This window comes from Jaculus jaculus, chromosome 12 (assembly GCF_020740685.1).
Source record: "Jaculus jaculus isolate mJacJac1 chromosome 12, mJacJac1.mat.Y.cur, whole genome shotgun sequence".
In the NCBI taxonomy this organism is placed as follows: domain Eukaryota; kingdom Metazoa; phylum Chordata; class Mammalia; order Rodentia; family Dipodidae; genus Jaculus; species Jaculus jaculus.
The window spans coordinates 95714201-95736606 of record NC_059113.1 but is presented as its reverse complement, the minus strand read 5'-3'; the positions used below and the strand labels follow the sequence as shown (position 1 = coordinate 95736606).

The 22406-nt window shown below is 43.2% G+C and overlaps 1 protein-coding gene across 4 annotated transcripts in view; it reads left to right on the top strand.

Moving 5' to 3' along the window:
• Nr3c2 (nuclear receptor subfamily 3 group C member 2) overlaps positions 1 to 22406 on the top strand; it is a 397495-nt gene that overhangs the window by 259963 nt on the left and 115126 nt on the right. The window lies entirely within an intron of this gene.

The following is a 22406-nucleotide window of genomic DNA, read 5'->3' as shown; positions in this document are numbered from 1 at the left end:
GTTCCCTGTTGTGGTATAGTGTCATATCCCCCCTCCAGACTAGCCTAATTTAATGTGGATGTGCAAACCATCCTGTGCAGCGAGCTCCATCGTTTCTTTTCTAGCAAAATTTGACATCGCAGGTAGAAGTTTTTGAGACAGTTGTCCTTTGTCACTAACATTAGCTCTCATCTGATGGTTATTTTGCCCCAAGCCCATGCTGCTATTCAGAAGCCAAGCTGTGCCTGAGAGGGCAAGTAAGGACCCACCAAACTGTTAAAATCTTCAAGCCTTCACAAATAGTTTGAAGCCAGGCTGGCTAAACAAGAATCCCTTCTCTTCACCCTGGCCTCGTTTCTGCTTTGGAGATCTTGGAGAGATTAGCTGGTTGGGAGGGCCGGGGAGAATGAATTCTAATCGTGGAGAACCCAGCGCCAGGATTTTTCCATTCTTTGCACACACTCTTCAGAGTCTGGGATATCGAGGTTCTTTGTGAACAGGCAGCACAAGGCATGTTGAGCAATATTTAAGATGTGCATCTTGTACGTGGTGTCCTTAAAACTGCAGGTAAAGCTGAGTTCTTTCTTCCTTTCCCTATGTTAGTGGCTGGTAATGGTTTGGTCTGACTCCTTTTTTTTTTTATTTGAGAGAGTGAGAGAAAGAGACAGACAAAGACGGAGACAGAGAGAGAGAGAGAGAGAGGGTGGGCACACCAAGGCCTCCAGCCACCTTGTGCATCTGGCTTACATGGGTCCTGGAGAGTCAAGCTGAGAGCCCTTGGCTTTGCAGGCAAACACCTTAATCACTAAGCCGTCTCGCCAGCCCTAGTCTTAAACTTTATAAAGCATCCTTTCTGTCCAGATCATGTCTGTGCCATTTTGCCCTCTAGGTTTAAGTATCTTAAATGTATTTCTAATATGGATGGACCAAAATCAGAAAGGGGGCACTGGAGAGAAATGGCTCAGCAGTTAAGGCGCTTGACTGCAAAGTCTTGGGACCCAGGTTCGATTCCCTAGTACCCATGTGTGCTAAATGCACAAGGTGGCACATGGAGTTCATTTCCAGTGGCTGGAGGCCCTGGTGTGCCCCCCTCTCCCTCCCTCTCCCTCCCTCCCTCTCTCTCTCTCTCTCTCCCAAATAAACAGATAAAATGTACGAGCTTGACTGAAGAGATGGTTCAGGGTTAAGTGTGTTCCCTGCACAAGCATCAGAGCCCAAGACTACAAGAATTCAAATATCCATATCCCTCATAAACAGCTGGGCATGGCCATGTGTGTCCATAACCTCAGGGTGGCAGAGACCCAAGAATCATGGAAGCCTCATGGGCTCCAGCATTGCTAAAAAAGACTCTGGTTCAAACCAAGATGGGGCAGCAGTTTGATGGAGTGGGGCGACTCATATTCCACTACGGCCACCGTAGGTAAGCACCCCCCACCGCAGGCAAGGGTATGGGCCACCACACCATGCACATGCGCGCACACACCACATTACATGCACATGCATAAGCAAAGAAAGAGCTGGAGCTGTCACAGAGCTGTAAGTGAATCCCAGCAAAGCCAACCGCATGATCACACCTCTCTTCATGGGCAAAATGCGGGTAAGGTGTCTTATCTCATAACCCTCAACATGTTTAAAGTCACAAATTATGCGATTGGGAAAGCACCTGTCACATAATGGGAATTCAACAAATGTTAGTGTCCTGCCCGCTGCCCTGAATGACTTATCTAGATAGCAGATGTTGCACAGTGAAGTCCAAGTATGTAAAATCCCTACTCCTGAAAGTGTGTAAGAGAGAATTCAATCTTTCTTTGAAAATAGTGTTATTTTGTGATAACGTACTATTTTTATGGTGTGCCACAGTGTTTCTTGAGGTTACAATCTAACGGTACTTGGATTTTGTCATGTATTTTCTTTATCATTAATAAAAAATGCTTTAAATGTAATATATATTTAATGAAATTTAATGATATAAGGAAATTGATAAAAAATTAGTATCTCTCACACACAGAAGGATGTTTACTCAGGAATTTTGTACCTACCCCCATGGGAAGAAAAACTCCTGAAACTCAAGTGCAATCTGACTAACAGATGAAAATGGTAAGATCCTAAAGCATAACTAGGAAAGGCTTGTGCATCAAGGTGGCCGAAGCAGCTCATCCTCCTCTCCCTGCATTTTAAAGCATGTTAATCCGGGCTCAGTCATAAACCACAGCAGTAGGGGATCATTGTTCCTTGGTTTATTATGGGCAGGCCGGACTGGTTTTAACTGAGCAGAGGAAGTTAATTATCAAATGTTTTAGTTGGCCCTGACAATGAGTAACCAGTTTTTCTTACACACCATCCTACTCACTGAACAACCTTCTAAAATGGCATGGCGGGGGGGGGGGGGGAGCGGGGAAGAAAATCACCCATCAGAATCTGCAATGCGGGAATTTGCTGGGACTGCCCTAATCTGTTTAGCAGGTTGTTTGAACCAGTTCAAGAGCAGTTAAACAAGGTTATGTAAGTGACATGTGATGTAGCCCAAAATAGTGACTGCAAACACAGGCTGCTGCCGTTGCTGCTGCTGGGCAGTTGTCAACTGCTTTGGAAAAAAAAAAATCGTACAGCAGGACAACAAATGGACTTTTCAAAGTGAAAATTAGATTCAGGCCAAAAGTGAATTTTAAAAAGGATTTGGTAACATTGCCTGGTGTTGAAAATGAGTTATTATTTTGAAACAGGGAAATAGTGTGCACAGAGTCTGATCAGTCCCTGTCTCCATCGGTAATTGGGGGAAGCGGAGTTCTTAAGACTGGAGCCTCACTACAACACTTAGCTCTTGTGTCTTTAGTGAATACCACCATCAGCCAAACCCTCAGATTTGCTGACTTTGGACATATGACAAATTATTAAGCAATCTATCATTTGGCCAGTCATAAGTATTCAATTACATTAGCCAATTACATTACAAATTTAGTTAATCTGTCTTGTAGCTTCAAGATACGAGAAAGGCAATTCTATTTCATATAACATGGTAAACATAAAGATACTGTTGAAAAAGCAAACAAGATTAGTGGTAAAATTTGCCAAAGATTGTCTTTTAGAAAGAAAACCAACACAATAGCCAAAAGAGAGAGAGAAAAAAAAGGGGGGGGGGGCTTAAAATCTGCTTCGTCCATCAAGAGGTTCGTACCCCAGCATTTGGATTCCAGCAGTGACCACAGTCTGTGGGTCTCCCGATTCTTAATGGCCTCCACATCTGGGGAGTGAGGAAGCAAGGGAGGGGCAAGGTGAAGGGGGCGGGGCTGAGGAGGAGCCCCGGGGCCCTGTGGCCTGATTCAGGCTCAGCACACATGACATCGGGGGCTCGGGTTGCTTGCTCACAATCTCTAAGGGACCTGTTAAGTAGTTCTGTTTCCCCACCTGGATCCTGAGCAGATGGAAAAACAAAGGAGTGGTTTGTGGGAGATGAAATATCAGCCCTTTTTTTGTTTGTTTTTGGTAAAGAAATTAAGGGATATAATTTTGTGCTAAGAGCAAAAAGGGCCTGAAACTTGAGCCTCAGAATTAGTTACAGGTCTGGGCACCTCTAAGTGAGGGCAGGCTTCTCACCCCCATGCCAGGGAGGTTATGAGCCTGCTCGCTGACAGGATTTTCTCCTTCCATAGGGAACAATGTGCACTGAGGCAAGCATGCCACACTCATTCCTCTCGAAGCTACTCATCAAAAGCACAGGGAGCAAAGAGGACAGAGGCATGAGGTGTGACATCTTGGAGCTTGCTTCCCCTGGAAGTATCCTGCTCTAGGGGTGTGGTGTGGGTGTCCCGGTACTTCAGTGGTGTGGGCCCAGCCTTAGGGTTCGCTCATGCTCTTGCTTCCTGCATCCAGGCCAGATGTGTTCAGGACAGTGTCTGTGTGTGTGTGTGTACATACATACGTACATACATACATACATACATATATATGAATGGATGACAGAATTTGGGGCATTCTGACCAGTCTGGGGATCACTTCAGCCCCTTGCCTGGCCCCATTGCAGTTCCTAAGATCTAGCTCAAGTACCTCCTGCTCTGTGAATCCTTCCTTAAGGATTCTCAAAGGTATTCGTCGACATTCACTATGGTGTTAGGGCTTCTAGAAGCTAATGCTTTTCATAGCTCATTTTTCCGGAGGAATTTCAGGCTCACCATGATAAAAAAGCATGCCGCTCCTGTTACGAGCTGCGCTTGCTGCGGTGCCTTCACGCGTCTTGCTCGGCTTGGCGTGCTCTAGCCCTTAATCCCTCGCTGGTGGCCCTGGTCAGGATGCTTGGGAGTAGTGCGTTGCTGAGGGAAGGCCTCGTTCACTGGAATACTTGCTCACTCTCTGCTTTCTCCATGATGATGTGAAGATGTGATCCTCAGCTCTCTGCTCCTGCCCTGCCCCACCATGGTGGAAACCAAAAGTGTAAGCTGGAAATAAAACCCTTTCCCTCCACAAACTGCTCTGGCTGGGTGATTTGTCCCAGCAGCAGGAAAGTCACTGCACCACAGAGCAAGGATAGAGCATCTTACTGGGTCCAGTGAGGGGAGAAAAGAACACTTGACAAGAGTGGTGTGGGTGTATGCATCCATACCTATTCCTGACTATGACGTGAGGTCAGACAGGGGAACCCCTTCCTAAAATGAAAATGAAAAGAGGCAAGTAAAGGGGAAGAATGACATATCACATGTGTGACCCAGGTCTTCAGGCTGAATATTAATGACCCAGGGTCAGACAGATGGGGACATGCAGGCTGACACTGCTCCTCCCATCAATAGTTTTAAAGTTGGGTGTTTATAGCTTGGGACCACCCCAGTAGAGGTACAGACACACAAAGAACTGTCTGAAATCAATTTTTTCATGTTGTTGACATAAGCCACATGTAATATATTGTCCTCCACGCCAGTAGTGGTGACAGTAAAATAGCAAAGGCAAAGGCAATAATAAAAATAATCTAGAGTTGCTGGATTTTATTCCTCTCATCGAAGCTGCAGTTTCCCCGAGCTTCTCTGAGCACCCCTCGGAGCTCCGCCCTGCCCGGCTCCCTATCGTGCACCCAGTGGCTCCCGCTTACGACCTTGGACTGGAAAGCTTAGCTCATAAAGGACCCTAGAAGGTATTTATACAGAACAATGCCAGAGTCACCTTTGTGATTCGGAGGGCCGCTGTGCCGAGTAACTGTTCGAGAAATGAATAACCTCCATGGAAGCTGAGAAACATTTTATTTGGAAATGGTGAATAGCGGAAGCACATGGTCTGATCACAAGCCCATTGTGCAAACAGCAGAAACACAACAATGACAGTGACCGTCACCCACTGAACCCACACACAGTGTGTTGGTCCCCACAGGAACTCGTCAGGTAGGCTCTTCTCTGGTTGTCATTAAACAGATCAGGAACTTGAGGCACATGGAGCTTAAGGCCCTTAGCTAAAGTCATGCAGATAAAGTGAAACTTCACTCCAGCACCACAAGCAATTCAGGCTTTGAACGTGTGTGTTCTCTTACTTTTGTTTTTGTTTTTTTGTTGTTGTTGTTTTTGGTTTTTCGAGGTAGGGTCTCACTTTTAGCTCAGGCTGACCTGGAATTCACTTGGAAGTCTCAGGGTGGCCTTGAACTCATGGTGATCCTCCTACCTCTGCCTCCCGAGTGCTGGGATTAAAGGCGTGCGCCACCACACCCGGCTTTCCTCTTACTTTTTTGAAGAGTATTGAGTAATTCAGAGCAATAGGAGATACCAAAAACAACAATACAGCCAGGCAGGCGTGGTGGCGCAAGCCTTTAATCCCAGCACTCGGGAGGCAGAGGTAGGAGGATCACCATGAGTTCAAGGCCACCCTGAGACTTCCAAGTGAATTCCAGGTCAGCCTGAGCTAAAAGTGAGACCCTACCTCGGCAGGGGGGTGGGGGGAGCCACAATACAAGGAAGTTATTACTTTCTAGAACCTTACTCCATTCTTACAGTCCTGAGCCCTAGTCGGGAATTGTTAGCTGAACTGTAAACAGCTTAGAGTCTCTGCTTTTAGTTCTCTGTTTACTCTTAAGAAGATAGTTCAACGCTCCTGCTTCCTTGGCAGCTTTTAGAAGAAGGTAAAATTTGAGGATGGGATCAGAATTTAACAATATTTGTCTTATCTAAGAGGGACCTTTTATACCTTGAGGCCAATCTGAGTGTAATATTCTGCCCCTACAGGAAGTTCTCAACTCACATATGTTTAAGTAAGAGTTGTCTGTGTTTGGTGTTTAGATTTTCTCAGCCTTCCTTTGTCTTGAAAGAGTGAGTCTATCAGATAGCTGGCCAGTGATAATATCACTGCCATCACTTTATTATTGAGTCCTTCCTTCAAGCCAGATGGTGTACTTCTTGTTTTGTGTATTTTCGTTTGGATTCATAGAGCCATTTACAGACTTGGCATTGGTATCTCTGTTGTATATTTTGGGAAATCAGAACTCAGAAAGGGGGCTGAGAGCTGGCTTAGTGGCTAAGGCACTTACCTGCAAAGCCTAAAGACCCAGGTTTGATTCCCCAGTACCCACGTAAGCCAGCTGCACAAGGTGGCACCTGTGTCTAGAGTTCCTTTACAGTGACTAGAGGTCCTGGTGCCTCCATTCTCTCTCCCTCTCTCAATAAAACACAAAACTCAAACACAAAATTAAATTAATTTAAAATAAAACTCAGAAAAGTTAAGCAGCCTTTCTGGCTGACGCTCTTCCAGTTCTCTTGACTTCCCGGATGGAAAGCCAGTGTCCTTTCTCCCCTCCTTCCCTTGTTCTCATCCACCTTACAGTGTCCATCTTCCCTCACAGTTCATACATTACCAATTCCTAAGGCCCAGCTGTCACTTAAACATTTTCTCATTTGGGACCAACCAGCTCAAGTCTAACAAAAAGTCAGTTCTTGATTTTACATTAATCAAAAAAAAAAAAAAAAATCTCACAGATAATTGGTGTTGTTTCCAGGAACATCTGGACTAGCTCATACCGAGGTAGGAGGATCTCTGTGGGTTCAAAGCCAGTCTGGGGCTAAAAGAGTGAGTGCCAGGTGAGCTTGGGCTAAGGTGAGACCCTGCCTCAGGAAAAAAAAAATAATAATTGAAATAGGCTATCAAACTGGTTTGGGTTGTGTTTGGTGTGTGTGTGTGTGTGGTATATGTGCAGAGGCCACAAGGAGATTTGGGGTACCCTCCCCTATTGTTTTCAGCTTTATTTCCTTGAGAAAGACTGTCACCAAACATGGAGCTGCCTGCCTTTTTCTCCTTAGACTAAACTGGCTGATCCTCCTGTCTGCATGCACCCCCCCCCGCCCCAGTGCTAAAATTCAAAGCTACCATGCCGAGCTTTTTACGGGGCTCCTGGACATTGAACTCATGTTCTCCTGCTCACCCCCTGAGCCATTCATCCCCCTGAAACCCAACTTTTGAACTAGTAACATCCACTTTTAAACTTTCTATGCTATAGTCAAAAGCAGTGTCAGAGTTTGAAGCAATACAAAAAGAATAGTGCCTTTTATTTATTTATTTATTTTTAACTCAATTTGATTTTCTTGCTTTGTTTTTCAAGGTAGGGTCTCACTCTAGCCCAGGCTGACCTAGAATTCACTATGTAGTCTCAGGGTGGCCTCGAACTCACATCAATCCTCCAACCTCTGTCTCCTGAGTGCTGGGATTAAAGGCATGTGCAACCACGCCCACTTGTTTTAAATCTGTTCTTTTCCTTCTGTTTTGAGTTCTCGCTGTCCTATGAGTCTCTGGATTGAAGATGCATCCTGGTACTCTGTCCAGTGTGGTCTCATCTTGGAATCCTTTTACAGTGGACCCTGAGTGGCTTCTACAAAACACTGCTGCAACCTCAGCAACCGGTTAAGCAGCTTCAATAAGGCATGTTAGAACCCAAAACGCACACAGGAAAGGCAAAAGAGCCTCCGCTACACCCTTTGCTCCTGGCTGAAGCTGTCCTGCCTCGCTTTATTGCTGATCCTCAGAATGCGTTTTCTTTTTTTGTTCTGTTTTTCATTTTGTTTTGAATACAAGGTCTCATGTAACCCAGGCTGACCTCAAACTCCCTATGTAACAGCCTGACCTTGAACCACCCTTCATCCTGTCTCCACCTCCCAAGTGCTACAATTACAGGCCTGGCTTAGAACTCATTTTTTTTTTCTTTCAAAAACATTTATTGGTGGGCTGGAAGGATGGCTTGGCAGTTAAGGCATTTGCCTGCAAAGTCAAAGCACAGAGGATCAATTCCCCAGGACCCACATTAGCCAGGTGCATAAGGGGACACACAAGTCTGGAGTTTGTCTGCAGTGGCTGGAGGCCCTGGCACGCCCATTCTCTCTCTCTCTCTCTCTCTCTAATCCCAGCACTCAGGAGACAGAAGTAAGAAGGATCACTGTGAGTTCAAGGCCACCCTGAGACTACATAGTGAATTTCAGGTCAGCATGAACTACAGTGAGACCCTACCTTGAAAAACCAAAATAAATAAATAAAAATAAAATACTTTTTTTTAAAAAAAAAAAAGCCTTTATTGACAATCTATACATGTTGCAGTGGTTTGGCTGTAAAGTGTCCCCCATGGCACCATGTGTTTGTGACTAGGCTCCATACTCAGTTCCCAGCTGCTGGAGTCTTTGGGAAGTGCGATCTTGCTGGAAGAGGGGTGTCCATGAGGGAATTTTATTGTTTTGCTTTGTTTTGTCTTCTCTTAAAGTTTTCTTTTATATTTCAGTTATTTATTTATTAGAGAGAGAGACAGAGATAGACACACCAGGGCCTCTAGCCACTGCAAACAAACTCCAGTTACATGCGCCACCTTGTGCATCTGGCTTTATGTGGGTCCTGGGGAATCGAACGTGAGTCCTTTGGCTTTGCAGGCAAGCGCCTTAACCACTAAGCCATCTCTCCAGCCCTGTTTTGACTTGAAAAAAAAAATAAGATTCATTTATGTGAAATAGAGAGGAAAGAAAGAGGAAGAGGCAGATAGCGAATGGGTGTACCAGGGGTTCCAGCTACTGCAAACAAACTCCAGAAGCTGGTGCTACCCTGTACATCTGGCTTACATGGGTACTGGAGAATCAAACCTGGGACGTTAGGCGTCATAGGCAAGTGCCTTAACCAGTAAGCCATTTCTCCAGCCCCTGTTTTGTCTTTTAAGCCTATTCCTTTCCACTCTTTGAGTTCTGCCTTTCCAGTAAGTCTTTTTCTACTGTATTCCCACTTGCCAGGGCTAGCAAGCTCAGTCTCTCTACTTCCTCTCTGCTGCTGTGGAGATGTGACACCCAGGTGTCTGCTCTTGCCATGTTTTCCCCACCATAATGAAAGTTCCCCCTGAAACTCTAACTCACAATAAGCCCTTTCTTTTCATGAGCTGCCTCTGGTCAGGTACATTGCCCCAGAAACAAGTAGGTTACACCTACATTTGTATAAAATGTATTTTGACCGTAACTCTGTCCTGTTACCTTCTTTTTCCCCTGTTCCCCATGTATGTTCCCTTCCGCTGAAGCACTTCTTCTTTCAAACAAGCCCCCTTTTTTATTTTGATATCTTTTTATTTTGGGCCTCTTCCACCAACCATGATGGAATATTGATGGGCCCAGCCTTATACGGGTGGCAGTAGTGACTGTGAGGTCATGAATGCAGTGACCATACCATGTCATGTCTGGAAGACAGTATTGCAAAGCACTCCTCCCCATCCTCAGGCTCTGACATTCTTTCTGTCCCATCTTCCACAATGTTTCCTGAGCCCTGAGAGGGGTGATAAAGATGCCTCATTTAGCACCGAGCAATCAAAAGTCGCTTTTTCTCAGCACTTTTGATGAGCTTTGAGTCTCCCCACTAGTCACTACCAGCTGCTAAAAGAAGCTTTTCTGACCAAAGGTGAGAGAGAATGCCGCTCATCTGTAGGCATAAACATAAATATTTAGCACACTAATCTATGGGCATAAGCATAAAGATGCATTGGCCATGCATACCCATTTAGCCAAGCAACAGTAATAGTTTCCTCCTTAAGGCCTGTAACTGGGTTTTCAATGCCAGGCATAAATTCCCTTTCATGGACCTGGCTTCAAAACCAGTAAGTTGGTTACTCCCATAACAACAATGCTGCTCTTGCTCCAGTGGGCACATATTGCCTGGCTGGTAGGCTGTATAGCTCACAGGGACCATGGCTGGGCAAGACTGGGGCTGACTTTTCTCCCTTGGGAGCCTACACAGTGCTTTCCAGCACAAATACAACAGTGCAGCAGGAAGGAGGCTTCCAGCTAAGTTCCGGCTGGATTTCTCAGTGTCCTGCAATTGAAGCACGTGGTGTCTTTAGCAATAGGGTCTTATGATCTACTTCTAGTGGTCAGCCAAGAGCAGTGGCAAGAACCTGTATTGTTTTAGGAGCTTAGTGAGCCTCCATGAGCAAGAACTCACTGGGAAATATCCCACCCCTGGCTCTGGGAGTTTCCTGTAACAGCCTGTGGTTTGGGGGAGCAGCATTATCCATCCACTTAGGGTACTTCTGCTCAAACCCTTTAAGTAAAAATTATATCTTTTTACTTAGGTAACAAAGAAGTCGATTTCCATATGACTTTTTGACGTCTTTAGTTTTGGTTCATGGTCCCCTCACCCCATATTCCTTCAGTTTCCCTCACTTCATCCCTGCTTAAACCTTTCCCTCCTTCAGTCTACTATCTCCTCCCCATAAACCCTCCTCCCTTTGCTCCTCTCTCAGGGCCCCTTTCTAGCTCACTGGCCTCTACTGACCCTTACTTCAACACGCATACGCACTTAAAAATTCAAGTATATTCTAGGATAGCGTGAGTGAACATTTTCAGCCTTTGTCCTTCTGAGCCCTAGATATCTCACTTCATATAAGATTTTTCTAGAGCCATCTATTTTTTCCTGCAAATTTCATTTCTCTTTACAGCTCCACAGTGTATATGTACCACATCTTCATTATTAGATGATGTGTACCTAGAAGGCTGATTCCATTTCCTCGCTTTTGTGAATAGCAATAAGCATGGATGGGCAAGTTCCTCTGCAGTAAATTGGAGACTTCTTAAGATACATACGTGTGCGTGCGTGCGTGCGTGCCTGTGTGTGTGTGTGTGTGTGTGTGTGTGTGTGTGTGTATTCAGAGTGTTATAGCTGGGTCATATGGTAAGAACTCATTTCTTTTTGTTTCATAATTTTATTTGAAAAGAGCGAGAGCGAGTATGGGCACACCAGGACCCCTCCCACCACACACAAAATCCAGCGCATGTGCTGTTCTGTGTGTCTGGCTTTACGTGGGTACTGGGGAATCGAACCCAGGAAACCAGGCTTTACAAGCAAGCACCTTTAGCTGCTGAGCCACCTCTCCAGCCCAGAACTCATTTTCCTAATGGGTGCGTGTATGGAGGGGGATTTCAGAGGTGGAATTTTAGAGATGGGCACAACTGACTTGCATGTGTAGTTCTTTCTTTTAAGCCAGTTTCTTAGGAATCTTGGGTGAATATTCATGAGTGTGGACTTGTGTCTGCCCAGCATGTTATATTAACTAACTTATGCATGTTGCATGTGAATTTCAACATATGAGTACATTTTATTTCATTATTTCATCTTTTATTCAACATCACCCATAAGCCAGGTAGTACACTTGTTTGTACCAACTCTACTCTCTCCATCTACTTATAAGCCAATTTGCCATAGTGCTTACCATAATGTGAATTTTGTACAAAAGTTTTATTGGAATATTTTTGCAATATTCACATATCCCATATACGTTAAGCTTTTTTTTTTTACTTTAAGCTTTTTATCTCCATATTGTACAAATATGTACTTTTCCCTTTGAAATAACAGTGCCTGCTAGCAGCTAAACAAAACTTTCCCTGTATGTTTATGAAGAGAATTATAATCTATTTGAAAATTGAGGAATTTGCATTTCTCCTATGAAATTTAAATTATTTTCTATTGTTGTATATATTTTTGAGTGTATATGCATATTAATATATCCGTCTTGATGGAACAAGTAGTAGGTACTTAAATTTGGGGTTCAAGGATTCCATTGAAATATTCCACTAGTGTTCATTGATGATGGTAGCTTCTTATCAACATTTTGAAAACTCCCACTGTTTACGTAAATAGCCCTCAACTTTAGCTATGAAAATTAATTTTGTAGGAAAATATCTATAATGTGAAAAGTGTACAGCTACTGAGAGGAACTTCCATTAAGGAAGTTGAATTTTACCTGTTGGGGAGATTCCAGTGTGTTGCCCCCTTGTGGCTGGGCAGGATTATTGCACTGGATCTGAGCAGTGGCTGAGCAGTCCCTCTGGGATGGAGTTATTAGACTTCCTGAGTCAGAGTCCACACTCTCACTCTGAACTCCCTCATCCTGAGCTTGAGTGAGCAGACATGAGCACACTCCAGACCCACCCGTTCATCATCTCTATGCAAAGAGCCAACTGATTCTCTTTTTTCCCCAATTGCTTGACCTTGTCTTTGTCATTCGTTTCTGTCCTTTACTTTATGCAGTATTTATTTGGGGGTTTAATTTCTCTTGCCTAGTTTTTAAAAAATATTCTAATATTTATGATTAAAGAGAGAGAGACAGATATATAGAGAGAATGGGAATGCCAGGGCCTCCAAACACTGCAAACAAACTCCAGACACATGCACCAACTTGTGCATCTGGCTTTATGTGGGCCCTGGGGAATCAAACCTGGGTCCTTAGGTTTTGCAGGCAAGCACCTTTTAACTACTAAGCCATCTCTCCAGTCTTCTTTTAAGTTTTTTTTTTTAAGGTGGAATCTCAGATCATTTTAAACTTTTTTTTATTTCCTAATGTTACCTATAAGAGCTAATTTATCCATGAGGAGCTACTGTAGCTGTGAACCTCAAAATTTTAAAATATATTTAATTTATTTATTTACTTGAGAGCATGTAAGAGAGAGAAAGAGGCAGAGAGAGAGAGAAAGAAAGAATGGACACACCAGGGTCTCTAGCTAATGCAAACAAACTCCAGAGGCATGTGTCACCTTGTGCGTCTGGCTTTATAGGGTAGTGGGGAATGGAGCTCTGGTCCTTAGGCTTTGCAGGTTAAGTGCCTTAACTGCTAAGCCATTTCTCCAGCCACACAAATTTAATATGTGGAGCTTTATTATCTCATTTGAAATATTCAACAGTTTCTTCTTTGACCCATTCCTATATGTTACTTTATTTTCAAGGATGTGGGGGCTCTTAATAACTGTTTGCTATTCTTATACAATTGCTTTATAGTCTGAGAATACATTATACATGGTTTTGATCCTTTCACAGTTTGTGGTTTATTTCATAGCTCAAGGTGTATTCTGTCTCAATGAATTCTCCAGGAGTGTTGAAAACTACGTATAATTTACAGTTGTCTGACCTAGCTGGTAGCAAGTCAGCTTGATAATACTGGTCAGATTCTCTATATCTTTGCTGATTTGCTAGTGGGGATTATGTTATTGGTTCCTGGGAGGTTTTTAAATGTCAGCGTATGATTTTTGAGCTTTGTCTTTTTCCTTTCAGTTCATTTTTCGGTTCATTTTTGCCTGGAAGCTCTGTGATTACCTGCCTGCATGTATGAGGTTAATACATATCTTGCTATAGCCAGGACAGAATGGCATTCTTTTGTCTTTGTTAGTGTTCTTTTTCTCAGAGGCATCTTCATCTGACTTTAATGTAGTCACATTGGCTTCCTATGCATACTGTTTGCCTTGCATATTTTTGTTTTCTGTCCTGCAACCTGTCAGTGTTCTTCTAATTTAAAATGTCTTGCTTTTTAAAATCTATTCTACCATCTTCACCTTTCAAGTGTTTGGACCATTTACATTTAATGGAATGGATGCTGTAAATCAGTTTTATCTTTTGCCTTTTTGGTTGTTCCCTCAGTTATTTGTCCAGTTGTTTTTCCTTTTATGTCTCTCTTTGGGTTGTACATTTTTCTGTTTTAAGCCTCTACTGTCTCTTGAGTGATGTTGCTTGTTATTTATCTATTTACTTATTTATTTAGGCGAGCATTTGATAGCAGTGTTTCTGAAACACTGATGAGCACCAGATGTATGCTGGTATGGCACATAGGTTTCTAAGCCCCTGTGCCAAAGTTCCGGAAGGATTAGATTTGGAAAGAGAACAGTGAAATTAAATATCTGATAAGTTATCAGGTGATTTCTCTATGGCTAGTGTAGGGGCCATGGTGCGAGAATCATTGCTCAAAAGATTACAGGACACAGTCTTTAACTTAATATCATAGATTATCTGAATGTATGTCCACATCATTTCAAATAAACTTATAGCAATGGAACTTCCTTTTGTGTGTGTGTGTGTGTCCACATGTGTGCGTGCAAGGGCATTTGTCCATGTGTGCACATACTTGTGGAGTCCAGAGGTTGAAATCAGGTGTCTTCCTTGGTCATATTCCACTTCATTTACCAAGACAGGGTTCTTACTTGACCCCAGGGCTTGCTGATACAGCTAGACAAGCTAGCCATCTTGCCCCAGGAACCCCCTGCCTGCACCTCCTGTGTACTGGAATAATAGGTGATCCTACACAGAACTGTGTGAGTAATGGGGATCCAAACTCAAGTCCCCATGCTTGCAGGTCAAGTGCTTTGGGGACTGAGCCATCTCCCACCCCTGGAATTTTCTTTTATATCCTCTCCTGTTCTTAGTGTTCTGTTGACAGATTGTGTGTGTGTGCATGTGTGCGCACACAAGCGCACACACACATATATTGTAATAGCAGCATAATGGTTTTTTTTTTTTTTACATTTTTGTTTGAGGTGGTCATTTGATTTTTAAGAATTTAAGACAGGGCTGGAGAGATGGCTTAGCGGTTAAGCGCTTGCCTGTGAAGCCTAAGGACCCCAGTTCGAGGCTCGGTTCCCCAGGTCCCACGTTAGCCAGATGCACAAGGGGGCGCACGCGTCTGGAGTTCGTTTGCAGAGGCTGGGAGCCCTGGTGCGCCCATTCTCTCTCTCCCCCTCTATCTGTCTTTCTCTCTGTGTCTGTCGCTCTCAAATAATAAATAAATAAAAAATGGACAAAAAAAATTTAAAAAAAAAAAAGAATACTCCTGCTTTAAAAAAAAAAAAAAAGAATTTAACACAGAAAGTTTCTAAGGAAAAAAAAAAAAAAAAACTTCCCATAGGTTTGCTATTTTCAGTTCTCACCTTTCCGTGTGTCTAAATTTCTGTTTGTCATCATCTTAAACAAAAAATACTTTGCTTTCCATTTTGTACAATGCACTTCTGCTACCAACGAATTATCTAAGCTCTTTTTTACCAAAAATAATCTTGATTTCCTTTTCATTTTGAGAACTATTCTCAGTAATTATAGAATTCTATATTGATAGCCTTTAAAGATTTAAAAATATTATCTAGCATGTTTCTGACCTCAACTGTTTCAATAAAAAAACAAATCATTACTGCTCTTGGAGGCTAGAGAAATGGTTCAGTGTGTAAGAGCACTGCCAATTACAGAATAAGAGCCTGAGACCACTTCAGTTTGATCCCTAGGACCCACATATATATCTGGGCATGGCCATATATGTGTGTAATCCCAGTCCCAAAGAGAAGCAGAGCCCTGAGAATCACTGGACCTAGTGGTGGGAGGCGGGGGGGGGGGGGGGCAGGGAGGTAGCAAGCTCTGGGATCAGTAAGAGACTCCGTCTCAAGTAAGAATGAGTGGAAAGTGATAGAACAGAGCACCCAACTTCCCCCTCACCACTGCATGTGAGCAGACCCTGACACAGGCGAGTGCATGGTCACCACAGGGACTCATATACATATATACACCACACACACACACACACACACACACACACACACACACACACATTATTACTCTTATCCTTGGTCCCTGTTGCAGTCAGGTTCATAATGCTGGCAGAAATCACCCAACCAAGAGCAGCTTTTTGAAAAAAAGAAAAAACCGGTTTATTACAATTTGTGTTTCACTTTAAAAAAAATTCCAGTTTAGGGCTGGAGAGATGGCTTAGCGGTTAAGCGCTTGCCTGTGAAGCCTAAGGACCCCGGTTCGAGGCTCGGTTCCCCAGGTCCCACGTTAGCCAGATGCATCAGGGGGCGCACGCGTCTGGAGTTCGTTTGCAGAGGCTGGAAGCCCTGGCACGCCCATTCTCTCTCTCTCCCTCTGTCTGTCTTTTTCTCTGTGTCTGTCGCTCTCAAATAAATAAATAAATAATTTTTTAAAAATTCCAGTTTAGAGTTAATGGAATTTTATTAATCGATTCTTGTTGAGCATCCTATGTATTCTTAACTCTAACCAACAAATATTTAGGTAGTGTTCATGCTAGTTCTTAGATTTCCATTTGGTTTTGCTTAAGTATCTATATTGTATTTTCAGTTTCCACATCACTTATTCCTTATTCATGAACATTTGTAATCTCTTCTTATATATTCTGATTCTTCATCTGTCAATTCTAGCCTCTAGGTCATTTTGAAAATTATTTCTTCTGACTTATATTTGTATTGACTTGGGTTCACATTTTTTCTGTTTTTTTTTATATACTTCAAGTAATTAGCGTAGTCTGGATATTCTGGAGACTCAAGATTTTGTTAAATCATTTTTTTTGTTTTATTTCTCTGAAAAGTATTGAATTTTAACCTAGTAGTCGATTAACTAGTTAGAAGTCAGTGTGAACTTGTAGGGCCTTTGCTTAATTTGTTCTATGCTTTTGTTCTGAGGTGATAGGTCTCTTTTGCCTTAATTCTGGGGTATAGTATTTCATCCTAGGGCATGAATCTTTTGGAATTTTAATAGCAAGTTAGAATTGCTTACGGAGCCTTAACTCTAGAATTCAGTGGCTGTTCCCCTATTATGGGCAACAGCTGAAATATCTGCTCATCTTTTACAGCCTTACATACTTTTTTATATATTTTTTTAAGGTAGGGTCTCACTCTAGCCCAAGCTGACCTGAAACTCACTCTGTAGTCCCAGGCTGGCCTTGAACTCACAGTGATCCTCCTACCTCTGCCTCCTTATGTTTTTACCTTATCCATGAACCCTATGGAGTCTCATAAGCTTTTCTGGAATGAGCCAACAACAGGAGGGGAGTTGTATAGAATTGATTCCCTACCACTCACATGCCCTCCTTTTAAGAATTTTCTTGGGCTGGAGAGATGGCTTAGCGGTTAAGCACTTGCCTGTGAAGCCTAAGGACCCCGGTTTGAGGCTCGGTTCCCCAGGTCCCACGTTAGCCAGATGCACAAGGGGGCGCACGCGTCTGGAGTTCGTTTGCAGAGGCTGGAAGCCCTGGCATGCCCATTCTCTCTCTCTCCCTCTATCTGTCTTTCTGTGTCTGTCGCTCTCAAATAAATAAATAAATAAATAAATAAATAAAGAATTTTCTTCCTTGTTTCTATCTTTGTAGTTTGTTGAGATAGGGTTTCACTCTAGCCCAGGCTGACCTGGAATTCACCATGTACTCTCAGGGTGGCCTCGAACTCATGCTGGGTCTAAAGGTGTGCACCATCACGCCTGGCTCATTTCTATCTTTTATGTGGTCAAGTAAGACTGAGGAATTTTAGATTTTTTTTTCAGCCTCCCCACATTACATGGAGTATAGGGACTTTCAGGAAGGAGCTATTTGAGTACAAAAATCTTACCCGGAGTGATTCTGTCTTCAATCATCAATTTACCTCCAGCTCTGCCCATGTTGGGTCACTCCTGGATATCTTTCTATCTTTCACCTCATGTCCTAGTGGACAGGTTTAAGCATCTGTAGGAGGCTTTTCTGATTTCAGCTATCCTTCTGTTGCTGGAATAGAATGGTCCTCTCCATGGGCAAATAACTTAAAGGAGAAATAAACATCTTTCACCAGTGGGATCTCTTTGTAACCCAAGATTATTCCTGTTGCTAAATATGCTAAGGTATAGCTACTGACTTGCCTAGAGACATCTCTAAGGACTTGGACTCTTGTGTGGAATGTTTCTAATGCTCCCTACTCACTCTCCCAACCTGCCACATAACCTTAAGACTAATAGATCTCATGTTCTCCCAGTAGGGATCTGCAGTGACATCTTAATGCCTGCTTAATGAAATTTGAGTTCCTTAGCAGGGCATCCCAGATCAACAATGGCTTGGTCAGCATTTTGTCTACCCTACATTAGTATTTCAATAGAAAATAATTTTTCCCTTAATGCCTAGGGTATGATTTCTTCCAGATTAGCTTTTATTTGAATGAATACACAGCGTTCATGTGTGTAGAGACCAGAGGTGAATTTCAGATGTCTTCCACAATCACTTTCCACCGTCTTATTTTTTGAGACAGGGTCTCTCACTGAACCCATGACTCACTGATTCAGCCAGATTAGCTAGCCAGCAAGCCCTGGGTATCAACATGTCTCCAGCTCCCCAGGGCTGGATCACAAGCATACACTGAAATGCCCGGCTTTTATGTAGGTTTTGGTGATCTGAACTCAAATCCTTGTGCTAGTTCATATCCTCCTTACCAACTGAGAAATCTCAGCCTTTGGGGTAACTATCTGAACACGGGGAGTGCATGGTGTTTAAAAACGAGGTAATGAACATCAAGTCTCATTTTTATTGTGTCTTCTGTTATTGTTGCTGCAATGTGGACTAGGGAGTGAGACACACCACAAGTGTTTATAAGTGCAATTTAAATTCTTAAATGTTACACAAGTAAAAATTCATGGCAGAATTATCTGGAATCTATTATGTGATGTCTGTAGTGGTCTCTTAAAATTCTTCTTTATTATCTGCGGAAGATGGTCTGTTGGGCTGGGAAAGAAACCATTCTGTAGTTGAAACAGTAACTTGGGTCTTTAAAGGGTATTATTCATTATAAAAACAGTGGGCTGGAGAGATGGCTTAGCAGCTTTGCCTGCAAAGCCTAGGGACCCAGGTGGGATTCCCCAGAACCATGTAAAGCCAGAGGCACAGGGTGGTGCATGCGTCTGGAGTTTGTTGACAGTGGCTGGAGGCCCTGGCTTACCCATTCTCTCCCTCTCCCCCGCTCCTGTGTATCTCTTTATCAAATAAATAAACAAAATATTTTTAAACAGTATTTACAGAATAAGCCCAGGTTTTAGAAGCCTTTTTGAACACCCAGAGAAGAAAATCTTCTAGCTTGTCCATAAGGCAGAGACCGTTCCTTACTCAGTTTTTGTGTACCAACAGTCTATAAGACTTAATTCCATTTAATCAGTCTATAGGGATGAAAAGAACATTACATGAGACCAATCCCTTATGTGAAGGTTGTATGGTCTTCTGTGCGTAGGAGGTTCCTCATAAATCCTTGGTGAACTGAAGTAAGTTAAACTTACACTTAGTTATTTCATTGGACTTATTGTTATAAATGGGATCTGGGGTCAGACTTTCAGTCTTGTGCTATGCAGAAGGCACATAATGCCAGTTGCCAGTGGAAACTCCACCCGCTGGAGTAGGTGTGCTTCACTCAAAGAATGGTCTTTGTAATTTCCACAACGCAGAGGACTAACCACTCTATGACTGGGGCTGTGGATTATTTCTAAAGAGCATTTTCCCCATCCTATTGGACCACTAGCAAGTGGCATTGCCAGTTGCTCTTTAGAAAACCTTCTGGCCTCAATCATCAGACCTTCTGAATTATGCTCCTCACTCTGCCTTTTTGAGAAGCCACTGTACCCACGAAGAATAGCAGTAATAAAAACTGCCTCGCCTAGGCTCTGCGGTTGTTCTAAAGCTTAAACAAGATAGCACCCTAATAGGCCTTCAGCTTTTCTTTTCATTTTAAAAGTACAAACTACTTTGTTTTAATAAATCTGCTACTGGGGCTGGAGAGATGGCTTAGTGGTTAGGCGCTTGCCTGTGAAGCCTAAGGACCCCGGTTCGAGGCTCGGTTCCCCAGGTCCCTCGTTAGCCAGATGCACAAGGGGGCGCACGCGTCTGGAGTTCGTTTGCAGAGGCTGGAAGCCCTGGCGCGCCCATTCTCTCTCTCTCCCTCTATCTGTCTTTCTCTCTGTGTCTGTCGCTCTCAAATAGATAAATAAATAGATAATTAAAAAAATAAATAAATAAATAAATAAATCTGCTACTGTCTTTAGTGTACATTTGGATTATTTTTGTATAATTACTCACATATACCTATATTCATTAAGAAGCTTCCATTAAAAAAAATACCAACAAAAAAAGATAAAAAATAACAAAAAAAATAAAAATAAAAATAAAATACCGTGCTGGACATAGTGGTGCACACTTTTAATCCAAGCACTTGGGAGGCAGAGGTAGGAGAGTTCAAAGCCAGCCTGAGACTGCATAGTGAATTCCAGGTCAGCTTGGGCTAGAGTGACACCCTACCTCGAAAAAAAAAAGGGGGGGGCTAGGGTAATGGCTTAGTGGTTAAGATGTTTGCCTATGAAGCCAAAGGACCCAGGTTCAATTCCCCAGGACCCACATAAGCCAGATGCACAAGGGACACATACGTCTGGAGTTTGTTTGCAATGGCTAGAGGCCCTGGCATGCCCATTCTCATTCTCATTCCCCCCCCCCTTTCTTTCTATCTCTCCTTGCAAATAAATAAATAAAATTTTAAAAAATAGGGGTCAGGTTAGAGCATTTGCCGTACAAGTGTGAGGGCTCAAGTTCAATCCCCAGCACTGACATTAAAAAGCCAGGTATGGCCATACACGCCTGTGACCCCAGTCCTGTGGCAGCGAGGGCAGACAGGAGCATGCCTTTGGAGAATGGCAGCTCCAGGTTCAGTGAAAGAGACTGCCTCAAGAAAATAATATGAAAGAGCTAGAGAAGGACCCACTTGGCATTCTCCCCTGGTCTCTGCACACGCGCACCTGGGGCACACGCATCTGCAAACAAATGCACATATACTACATATGCACATGCCATACATGCTGCACATGCACAGCAAAAAGTTAAAAATAGAGAAAAGCTGGGAGTGGTGGCGAATACCTTTAATCTCATAATCCCAGCACCCGGGAGGCACAGGTAGGAGGATCAATGTGAGTTTGAGGCCACCCTGAGACTACATAGTGAATTCTAAGACAGCCTGGGCCAGAGTGAGACCCTACCTTAAAATACCAAACCAAAAAAATAAATAAAAACAAAGGAAAACCGTAGTTTATTATAGTTGTGGTATCTACTTTCTTCATTTTAATAGCTTTTTCAAATCCTGTCACTATTATTAGTAGTAGGATTTACTATACCGGTACAGAAATTATGCTCTAAATTATGTTAATTACACGAAGTGATACGCACTATTTTTGGTAGATATTTCTTGTAGTCAGAAATTTTCAGCCAAAGAAATGTGACAGCATTGGGTTGAATGAAGGGAGCTGTTTACTCTGTTACAGTGATCAGTGAGTCCCTCTTGTATCTGCCTGTTTTCAAAGACCCAAAACTGTCCTCAGACCTCCTGTCCCCACCCTGTGTTCACCTGCCATACGACCTCACCCTGTCTTGTGAATTACAGCAACAACCTTGAGCTGATGGCATTTCCAGCCCAGATCTCCTGCTCATTCCAGACACAAGTATCTCACTGGTACTTGTGTCTTGCCTATACTTGTAAGCATCTAACTTATCATGTCTAAGACCAAGCTGTGGTAGTTCCCCATAAACCACAGGCTCCTGCCATCTTCCCTGTCTTAAAAGCCAAGAATCTTCAATCTTCTTCACCTTGCTTTTCCTCTGTCAGCAGAACCTTCCAAATTCATCTAGGATCTGACAGCATCTCACCCCGTCACAGACCCATGCTTCTTTCATCCATCTCCTAGGCAACAGTCACCTCCTATCCTAGGCTCTCCACCTTGCCCTTAGTCTATTACAGTCAGTTTCCCATAGAGCAGAGTGATGCTGCTCCAAACCCTTGAGTCTCCTCTCTCAGCGTAACAGCCAGAGACCTGATAGACAATAAGTGCTTAGGCCCCGAGAACTAGCTCTGGATAAATCTCCCCTTCCTTTCCACTCATTCCTCCATCCATTCAATCTGGTGTCCTCATTCCTAAAGCCCACCAGGTCACCCCTGCCCCTTTCCTGAGTCACTTGCTTTTTCTTCCACCAGTGATGTTCACAGAGTTACATCAAAGGATATATGAGGCTTTCCTCGTGTACCCTAACCCCCCTTGTGAAATGTCCCTTCCCTTTTCCTCCCCAGCCCTTATCAACTGTGTAACCTCTTATTAATTTTATCTGTTTGCCTTGTCTGTTTACAGTCCCGCCCAAAGTTGAATGAAAGTTACCAAAAGCAGAGATTTTGGTCTGTCTTGTTCATTGTTATCTACCCATTGCTTTTGGTACCTTGTGAACGTTGAGTGTATTGTAGAATAAACAACTGCATGATAGAGCTGGGCTGCAATTCCACTTCCTGCCAGTAGGTGCTGCTCTCCAAGCCCGTTACATGTTTAGTGCCAGGTAGGTTTCCAGAAGGAGAGGTCAACATTTCTAAAGTGTGAAATTTGAAAGTCTT